A 10,966-nucleotide genomic window follows, 5' to 3' on the forward strand; every position below is an offset into this window, starting at 1 on the left:
AAGAAACTGAGGTGGACAGAGGTAAGGTGACTTGCCCAAAGTCACACAGCTAGTAAGTATATGAAGTCACATTTGAACTCGTCTTTTTGATTCCGAACCCAGTGCTCTAAAAGTCTCTATCAGTCACAAATGAGAGCTTCTATAGGATTTCTCCATCTATAGAGAATTATACGGTACAATACAACTTCCATGATGATCACTTTTAGGAAACATACATCTCCCTAGTTTATGTGTAAATTAACAATGATATCAGGGAGCTCCGTGGTACATTGAATCTCTGGTGAGGAAAGCCATTCAAAGGCTGTGGGTTCAATCTCACCTATTATTGATAGATCTTTTACTCACATAATAAAATGATCAAGTTTTAGTAATGAATCCGTACCTGGCCACTGGACCCAGACTGCTCTGGAGGAGAAAGTGAGGCTGGTGACTTTGCACAGCCCTCCCTCACTTAAATCCAATTCACTTGAATGTCATAGCATCACCTCCCTGATGTCATGGCCCTCTTTGAGAATGAAGGACAAACATCAACCTCTGTGAGTAGAGAAGCAGCTACCCACTAGGGACCAAACTTCCAATTGGGCAACATTTCTTTCTTCCTTCCTCTCTCTCTCTCTCTCTCTCTCTCTCTCTCTCTCTCTCTCTCTCTCTCTCTCTCTCTGTCTCTCTCTCTCTCTCTCTGTCTCTCTCTTTCCTCTTTCTGCAAAGGATATCACACCCCTACCTGCAGGTACTCTGCCTAAAGGGAATGTAACTGAAACTTTTTTCCTTGTTCTCATTTTTTTCTCTTAAAGACCAACCTTAATGGCACAATTTACGTTGTGCTTTAAGGTTTACAAAGCCTTTGAGATATGTTATTTCATTTTGGTCCTTTTGACAACCCTGTGAGGTAGTTGCTATTATTTTCCTCATCTTACAAATCAGGAAAATGAAGCTTAGAAAGGCTAAATGATCTGCCCAGAACTGCAAAGCTAGGGAAGTGTCTGAGGCAGAAATTGACCCCAGGTTTTCTCGAAATGAAGGGGAGTGCTCTAATTTTCACTGTCTTTAGTGAAAACAAACTGGAAATCCTGCTACTTTGCCCCCACACATACTCTTTTTCCTTTCTTAATATTGGTGGAAGAATAATGAGGCTGAAGAATAAAAAAAAAAAGTTGGAGAATCAGATATTACTCTGATTTGTCTGACTATGCTTTATCTCGAAAAGATGAAGAAATGTGGACTGGGGCAAGAATTGTCAGGAGTGTGGAGCGTATATGTGAAGCAATGGTGAGTGGACAAGAAAAGAGTTTTCCTATGTCAGGGTTAGTGGCTTTTTATTATTGATCAGGGCTTACAGTCGATCTAGTCTGTAGGTTAGAGGTTGCTGTCGGCCTGAAGGCTAAAAGTTACCTTGTGTTGGCAGAGGCAGGGAGTAGCTCCCAGAGTAGCTGGGAAAATTTCTACCTCCCTTTAGAGGTACCATTTCCAAGAAAATAGTTTTCCAAAAGTATTATCTGGTTGATCTAACAATTGCACCTATGTTTTGAGTTCTCCCTTCTTTCTTTCATTTCTATCCATATAGGTGATGGTTAGTTTGGTTTTATTTCATGCTTTTTTTCCCTTTAAGCTCTGTTTAGTAGAACATGTTACAGCTGTGTGTGTATATGCATATATTGTATGTGTATACACACATACATGTGTATATATACTACATATATACATACATACATATATATTAAAAATACACATACACACATACCTAAAGGTATATATTTGTGTCAAGAAGGCCTGCCTCATATACTTACTAACTTTGTAACCCTGGGCAAATCATTTAGCCTTTAGATATAACTACAACTTCTGGTGAGGAGAAAGCCATTCAAAGGTTGTGAGTTGAAATCTCCCCAAAATCAGTATATCCTTTACTCACATAATAAAATGATCAGATTTTAATAATGGCACAATTTGCATAGTGCTTACATACGTATCAAGAGATCTCTTACTTCTCAAAGTGCAAGAATGAGAGAGATTTGAAGAGAAATAAATATTAAAGTTAAATTTAATTTTAAAAATAATAAATCAAAGACCTTTCTTCTGTACCTGGGTTACGTTGTTTCCATGTATTTGACATGTATATATGTTAAAAACACACATACATATGTACACACACATGTACACTGCTAAAAGGAATCTGTTGTTCCCATTACAAAAATCCTATCACTTCTGCTTTTTGAAGTATGTTTCTAGTCCAAGTCTCCTGAAATATTTTCAGAAAACATGATATGGCCTAAAACAGGGGCGGGGAACCTGCAGTCTCAAGGCTTCATGTGGTCCTCTAGATCCTCAAGTGCAGCCCTTCAACTGAATCCAAATCTCACAGAACAAATCCCCTTAATAAAAGGATTTGTTCTGTAAAACTTGGACTCAGCCAAAAGGCTGCACTCAAGGACCTAGAAGGCCACATGTGACCTCGAAGCCAAAGGTTCCCCACCCCTAGAAAACATTTTTTTCATTGCACAAGCAAAAATAACAATTAGATTATGTTGGGGTCTCCAGAGTGAACTAGTATTGGAATAAGAAGAGGGGAATATGAATGATAATTGTGTCTAGAGCTTTAGGGTTTGGCCTGTGGTTTTAAGGGTCTCTACCCTCACAGGATCTTTCCTTTTCTTCTTACAACAGTTAATATTCTAACAACACTCACTGGAAGGACCTTTTTTTTTCATACTGTGTTGCTAGTCTTTCAAAATGCTTAATATTTTCATGGTTTTCTTCAGATTTAGCATATTTGAATCCTGAATTCATGACAGGTATGTATTGTGTTCTTTTAAAAATAAAGAAATGTTCTGTTTACTTTTATATATGGATGATTTACACCCCATAGAAGTCTTCTGACAGATCTCAAGCTCTAGGACTATTTTTTCTTGTCTATGTCTTTGGATATACTAATGTTGAAATTGATTCTATTGATTACATGTCAAAGTTCTTTGCTATATGGACACATTTAAGAATTAGCAGACACAGAAGAATTACGACGTAGAGAGATGATGGTTAGAGCCATTGAACCACAGAAGAATGAAAAGCTCTGTTCCAAATCTGTGACTCCAACTGCTTTGTCATTTTTTTCTCTTTTTTTAATTAACAAATTTATTTATTTTTAGTTTTAAACATTTACTTCCACAAGATTTTGAGTTCCAAATTTTCATCCCATCTCACCCCTCCCCCCACCCCAAGAAGGTATGCATTCTGAATAGCCCTTCCCCTAATCTGCCTTCCCTTCTATCTCTCCCCCTTTTCCTATCCCCTTCCCCTTCTACTTTCCTGTAGGGCAGGATAGATTTCTGTACCCCATTTCTTGTATTTCCTATTTCCCAGTTGCATGTGAAAACATTTTTTTTAAACATATGTTTTTGAATTATATGTACGTATATATAGATATAGATAGAGGGCGCAGGGTGAGTTGAAAATGAAGGGGTCATATCTGGAGAATAAAATTAAGGGATGAGAGAGGAATATACTAGGAGAAGGAGAAAGGGAGAGGTTGAACAGGGTAAATTATCCCACACAAAAAAAAAAAAAACAGAAAAGAAAAGGAGAAATGGGAGAAGGTGAGAGGGATGAGTGAATCTTATTCTTATAGGATTTGACTTAAGGAGGGAATAACATACACATTCAATTGAGTATGGAAATCTGTCTTACCCTACAGGAAAATAGGGGGGAAGGGGACAAGAGAGTAGGGGAATGATAGAGAGAAGGGCAGATTGGGAAAGGGAGTAATCAGAAGCAAATACTTCTGAGGAGGGACAGGGTCAAAAGAAAGAATAGAATAAATGGGGGGCAGGATAGGATTAAGGGAAATAGAGTTAGTTTTTCACAGCATGTCTACTATGGAAGTGTTTTGCATAACTGCACATGTATAACCTATATTGAGTTGCTAGCGTTTTCAGTGAAGGTGGGTGGGGAGGGAGGAAGGGAGAAAATTTGGAACCCAAAGTTTTAAAAACACATGTTTAAAAAAAATGTTTTCACATGCAACTGGAGAATGAGAAATACAGGAAATGGAGTACAAAAATCCATCCTGCCCTACAGGAAAATTGAAGGGGAAGGGGATAAGAGAAGGGGGGGGGAGAGATAGAAGGGAAGGCAGACTAGGGGAAGGAGTATTCAGAATGCATGTCATCTTGGGGTGGGGGGAGGGGCAAGATGGGGTGAAAATTTGGAACTCAAAATCTTGTGGAAGTAAATGTTGAAAACAAAAAAATAAATAAATAAATAAAAATTACCATAAACATGTGTTTTTAAAACTTTGGGTTCCAAATTTTCTCCCTTCCTCCCTCCCCACCCACCTTCACTGAAAACGCTAGCAACTCAATATAGGTTATACATGTGCAGTTACGCAAAACACGTCCATAGTAGACATACTGTGAAAAGCTAACTCTATTTCCCTTAATCCTATCCTGCCCCCCATTTATTCTATTCTTTCTTTTGACCCTGTCCTTCCTCAGAAGTATTTGCTTCTGATTACCCGCTTTCCCATTCTGTTCTCCTCTCTATCATCCCCCTACTCTCTTATCCCCTTCCCCCCCTATTTTCCTGTAGGGTAAGACAGATTTCCATACCCAAGTGAGTGTGTATGTTATTCCCTCCTTAATTCAAATCCTATGAGAATAAGATTCACTCATTCCCTCTCACCTTCCCCCTTTTCCCCTCCACTGTAAGAGCTTTTTCTTTTCTTTTTTTTGTGAGATAATTTACCCCATTCTACCTCTCCCTTTCTCCTTCTCCTAATATAATCCTCTCACCTCTTAATTTTATTCTCTTTATTTATTGACCCCTTCATCTTCAACTCACCCTGTGCCCTCTATCTATCTATCTATCTATCTATCTATATATATATATATATACACATATATATACAAACATATAATTTTTTCCCTCCAACTACCATAATACTGACAAAGGTCTCATGAGTTACAAATATCATCTTTCCATGCAAGAATGTAAAAAGTTCAACCTTAGTAAGTCTCTTATGATTTTCTCTTTCCTGTTTACCTCTTCATGTTCCACTTGAGTCTTGTGTTTGAAAGTCAAATTTTCTATTCAACTCTGGTCTGTTCATCAAGAATGCTTGAAAGTCCTCTATTTCACTGAATGACCATTTTTTCCCCTGCAGGATTATGCTCAGTTTTGCTGGGTAGGTGATTCTTGGTTGTAATCCTATCTCTTTTGCCCTCTGGAATATTATATTCCATGCCCTGCTGTCCCTTAATGTAGAAGCTGCTAAATCTTGTGTTATCCTGATTGTGATTCCACAATACTTGAATTGTTTCTTTCTGGCTGCTTGCAATAATTTCTCCTTGACCTGGGAACTCTGGAATTTGGCTACAATATTCCTAGGAGTTTTCCTTTGTGATCTCTTTCAGGAGGAGATTGGTGGATTCTTTCAATTTCTATTTTGCCCTCTGGTTCTAAAATATCAGGGCAGTTTTCCATGATCATTTCTTGAAAGATGATGTCTAAGCTCTTTTTTTGATCGTGGCTTTCAGACAGTCCAATAATTTTTAAATTCTCTCTCCTGGATCTATTTTCCATGTCAGTTGTTTTTCCAATGAGATATTTCACATTGTTTTCTAGTTTTTCATTCTTTTGGATTTGTTTTACAGTGTCTTGATTTCTCATAAAGTCACTAACTTCCAATTGCGCTATTCTAATTTTTAAGAAAGTATTTTCTTCAGTAATCTTTTGGACTTACTTTTCCATTTGGCCAGTTTTACTTTTTAGGGCATTCTTCTCCTCATTGGCTTTTTGGACCTCTTTTGCCATTTGGGTTAGGTTATTTTTTAAGGTATTATTTTCTTCAGTATTTTTCTGTGTCTCCTTTAGCAAGCTGTCGACTTGTTTTTTCATGATTTTCTTGCGTCACTCTCATTTCTCTTTCCTGTTTTTCCTCTACTTCTCTTACTTGCTTCTCAAAATGCCTTTTGAGCTTTTCCATGGCCTGGGACTGATTCATATTTTTCTTGGAGGTTTTGGATGTAGGAGCTTTGACTTTATTGTCTTCTTCTAGTTGTATGTTTTGATCTTCTTTGTCACCAAAGTAAGATAATATAGTCTGACTCTTTTTGTGAGGTTTGCTCATGATTCCAGCCAATTACTTGAGTTTTAAACTCTTTGTTAAGGTAAGAGTCTGCTTCCAATGTGGAGAGTGTACTGTCCCAAACTTTGGGAGTTTGTACAACTGTTTTCAGAGATACTTCTAGGGACCTGTAAATTTTCAGTTCTTCCAAGGTGTTATGATAAGGGGCGTGGTGTTTCCTCTCCACAGCCACAACAAGCTCCACCACACCAACGCTCCTCCTCGCCCCAGGACTGCCTCTCAGAACTGTGATCCAGATCTAAGCATGGGCAAAGCAAGAGATTCCTGCCTCAGTACTGGCAAAGAGATCCCTGCAATTCCCCTCTGATCAGCCACTTGATTCCCCATCAATCTGTGGGCCAGAAGCTTAGGAAGGAGTTGCTGCCCCAGGGCTGCAGTTGGGAACTGGGACTGAGACCTAGCTCATCTCTCACTGCAGAAATAGACTTTTCCCACTGACCTTCTAAGTTGTCTTTGACTTTCCTGGGTTGAGAAGTCTGGAAACTGCCACAGCTGCCTGTGATTCTGTCCTCTGAGGCCTGCTTCAGGTTCGCTGCGGCCTGCATGCCCATGTCAAACTGCACTCCTCTCCCTGCCTGGCGCGATATACCTTTCTGATCAATCATCCAGGTTGTCTTGGGCTGAAAATTTGTTTCACTGTCTTTTTGTGGGTTCTGCTGATTTAGAATTCGTTTAGAGCCATTTTTTTTTACAGGTATTTGGAGGGGTTTGGAGGAGAGCTCAAGCAAGTCACTGCTTTCCCTCTGCCATCTTGGCTCTGCCTCCCCCACCTGCTTTGTCTTGAGGAGGAAAGACATGCACTTCTCTTCTCACTTAACCCTTTCATGTTCTAGGCAACTTTCTAAGACTATAGATTCCATAGAAGGAGCCTCATAGTTGTTTAGTCATTTACAGTTGTGTCCGACTCTTTATGGCCCCACTTGGGCTTTTCTTGGCAAAGATACTAGAGTGATTTGCCATTTTATTCTCCAACTCACTTGACAGATGAGAAAACTGAGGCAAACAGGGTTAAGTGACTTGCCCAGGGTCACACAGCTATTGTCTGAGGCCAGATTTGAATTCAGGTCCTCCTGACTCTATACCTGGTACTCTATCCACTGTACCACCTAGCTGCTCCACAGAAGGAGCCTTACCAAGCTCCAGCCTTGGACTGCTCTCACTATCTGGGCATTTGCTTCTATTAGTGATAACACTGCTGAATAGAACTGGAGAAAATCACTAAACCATGCTGGCTACAGCCCTCATTGCAACAAGGCAATCATTTTACAAGTCCCTAAGCAATTCACTATCTCACTCACCAGAGCAGCTTTTTTAAACCCTTTTATCAATCCTCAATTCCCTTCATGGAATCCCCATCCTCTTGGCTGAGGACTTGTCTCACACTTCACCAAAAAAAAAAAAAATGGCCATTCACCAAGAGCTCCCTCCTCCTCATTTCATATTACCCAGACATCTTCTAACACTAATCTCATTTATTGCTATCTCAAAAGAAGTGGCCTATGGCTTGCTAAGGAGAGCCGCTTCTATGGATATCCTTGGTCCCATTCTATCCCATCTTCTCTGGCAAATTGCTCTTTCTTATTGTCCCCTTATTGTTGTTGTTTTTGTTGTTGTTATTCAGTTGTTTTAGTCATGCCCAATTCTTCATGACCCTATTTGGGCAAAGATACTGGAGTGATTTGCCATTTCCTTCTCCAGCTCACTTTACACTGAGGTAAACAGGGTTAAGTGATTTGCCCAGGATCACACAGCTAGTAAGCATCTGAGGCCATAATTGAGCTCAGAAAGACTCATCTTCCTGATTTCAAGGCCCCCCCACTCTATGCCCTGCACCACCTAGCTGCCCTATCATCCACATTCTCTCACTAATCTTCAATCTCTCCCTATTGAATGGCTGCTCCCTACTGCCTGCAAACACATCGCTGAATATGCAACCTCAAAAAAAAATCACTTAATCTGTCCATCCCCAATAATAGTTTACTGCCCTACTCCTCACTTTCATGAATAAAATCTTTGAGAAAGTCATCTACATTCTGTGCATCCACCTTTCATTCTCTTCCATACCCTCTGTAATTTGGCTTCCTGCCTCATTGTTCTCTGAAACTGCACCCTCAGCAGTAACCATTGATCTCTTAATTGCTCAATCTGATGGCTTTTGTTTCAATCTTCATCTCTGACCTCTCTGCAGCCTCTGACATTACCCTCTTTTCCTGAATGCTGTTACCTCTCTAGGCTTTTAGGACACTGCTCTCTCTCTGGGTCTCTCTCTGTCTCTGTCTCTCTCCGTCTCTCTCTGTCTCTGTCTCTCTTTCTGTCTCTGTCTCTGTCTCTCTCTGTCTCACTTCTTACAGTCTCATAGCTCCTTCTCAATCTCTTTTTGTTGAGACTTCGACCAGGCTCTCCCACTAAGAAAGGGTGTATCCCAAGGGTTTGTCTTTGACTTTTTTTCTTCATTCTCCATATTATCTGGCTTGTTAATCTCATTAGCACCCATGCTCTTCATGCAGAGGCGCCTCAGACCTTTTTATACAGCCTTCACCCTTCTCCAGTCTGGTGTTACCAACTGCTTATGTCCCAGCTCTTTGATCCAACGACATTGGCTTGCTTACTGTTCTTCACACAAGACAACCTATCTCCTAAGTGTGCCTTTTTCCTGGCTATTCCCCTTGCCTAGACTGTCCTACTTCCTCACTTACATCTTCTGGCTTCCCTGACTTCTTTCAAGAGAGCTCAAATCCCATTTACACAATATGCCTTTCTAGGTTCCTTGATACTTTCTCGCCACTGTCTCCCTTCCCCAGTGCCTTCTTTCTGAGATTACCTTGGTTCTACCCTGTATGTATTTGGTATGGACATATTTGTTTGCATGTTTTCTCCCCATTAGACTGTGAGCACCTAGAGGATAGGGACAAGGCTTGTGCCTTTCTTTGTAGAAGGCACAGGGCTGACTCATAGTAAGATCTTAATACATGCATATTGATTGTTCCCTGGATATGTACACTTGTCTTGCTGAATCACTGATCCAATCCTTATTCCTATTACACTATCTACTTTCCATTGGATTGTAAACTTCTCATTAGGTTGTAAACTCTCTCAGGGCAAGAATTATTTTGTTTGTTTGTTTTGCCTCTTTTTGTGTCCCCTGAGCCTAAGTAGGAACTTAAACGTTTATTGATTATTTTCTCAGTTGTGAGGCTGAAATAAGATCATGGAACCTTAAAGCTTGACATATGTGATGCAGGAGAGTTTGGATAAAGAACACCTGCACAAAGAGATAACTTTAACAACCTTCACAGCTACTCACACGGAGAGAACAGCTGCTGACTCAGAAAGTCTTGGTGCGTGGGCCTGATGACTGAAGTGGGCAGTAGTGGTATCCACTCTCCATTGAAAGGCCCTGAGCCCCTCCAGGTTCAAACTTATATCATTTGAGACAAAGTTGCAGAATAATACCATTGGTAAAGTTCCTTATTATCTATAGGACCAGCAAAATGAGCATATTTTCTAAATTAATTAATAAGAAGCAGGGAAGTATGAATGAGGAATGGAAATTTAATGCTAATATTATCCTCTGAGCCAGAGGCTGGAAAGCGGGGGAACATGGGGCATACCAGTCAACCCAATGTTCCCCATCTCGGTCAGTTATTATTCGAAGGAATCCCTTTTTCAGGAACAAGGTGGACAAGATGGACTCGGGGGCGACCACATCACACTTGAAGACCTTCCCCCCTCCCTAGCGAGGTGTCTGGAGCAACGCATTGCGTTCAAGTCCACTCAACAGGCACTGACCCTGTGGCCGCTTGAGTGAGCTAGGCGCACTAGCTGGGGAACAAGAGCCTCGTTTTCCTAAAACGTGAACCGAGAGGGACTGGAAAGGCTCCCCGATCCCTCCCGGGTCTAACTCCACGATCGTCATGACCCTTTGCCGTTCGGCAAGAGGGTGCAGAGATGTTAGGGGGCCTGCCCGCGGCCCAAGGGCCAGGACGTCGTTGCTGCAGCCCAGCAGGGGGAGCACCAGAGCAAGGGTCTGCTGCAGTGTGGACGAGCCAAAAGCAGGCATCTGAAGCCTCGAAGTGACCAGCCCACCCGGCTCTCGCTGGTGCTGTCCTCCAGCGCCGGTCTCCGGGAGGCTGGGGAGGTCGGAAAGGGTTTTCTGGGAGAAGGTGGGATTGGAACTGGGCTGGATTGGGAGGAGGAAGGCGCCAAACTCTCGTGGAGGTGTGAGTTCTGACGGGCTCGGTTCCAAGTAAGGACCAGGACCGGGACCGGGACCGGGACCAGGACCAGAGCCCGGCTCCTGGTCTGATCGCGTCAGGCGGTTTGCGCGGCTTCCCGTTCCTTTCCTCGTTTAAAGTTCCTCTGAACAGCCATTAGATGGCGGTGTGCATTCAGACAGGCTTGGTGGGTGACGTCAGGAAGAGGCAGGGCGTATGCAGATGAGCAGACGGCTGGTCCCGTTTTCTCCGACCGGGTCTTGCGTCTGGAAAACAGAGATTTTTTGGGGGTCGGAGAGGCCCAGCTCCTTTCGTCCTGTTTGAAGTGCTGGGAACGTGTGTAGCTTATGTAAGTGTAGCGTGCTGTGTGAGACGCGGAAGTGCTGTGTAAGTGGGCGTGAGTTTGGAGAGTGTGTGTGGTGGGGGAGCGCGCGCGTGTGGAGATGTGTGGCATACTTACCTGGCAGGGGTGATTCCATGATCACGAAGGTGGTTTCCCCAGGGCGAGGCTTATCCATTGCACTCCGGATGGGCTGACCCCTGCGATTTCCCCAAATGCGGGAAACTCGACTGCATAATTTGTGGTAGTGGGGGACTGCGTTCGCGCTCTCCCCTG

General features: G+C 42.1%; 1 non-coding gene across 1 annotated transcript; it reads left to right on the top strand.

The window, feature by feature from the left end:
* The first annotated feature begins 10,802 nt into the window (after positions 1-10,802).
* Positions 10,803-10,966, top strand: LOC114030504. Its single transcript, XR_003567623.1, has one exon. It is a non-coding gene; the product is annotated as a U1 spliceosomal RNA (small nuclear RNA).

Source organism: Vombatus ursinus, unplaced genomic scaffold (genome assembly GCF_900497805.2).
Source record: "Vombatus ursinus unplaced genomic scaffold, bare-nosed wombat genome assembly UNPS02014959.1, whole genome shotgun sequence".
Classification (NCBI taxonomy): domain Eukaryota; kingdom Metazoa; phylum Chordata; class Mammalia; order Diprotodontia; family Vombatidae; genus Vombatus; species Vombatus ursinus.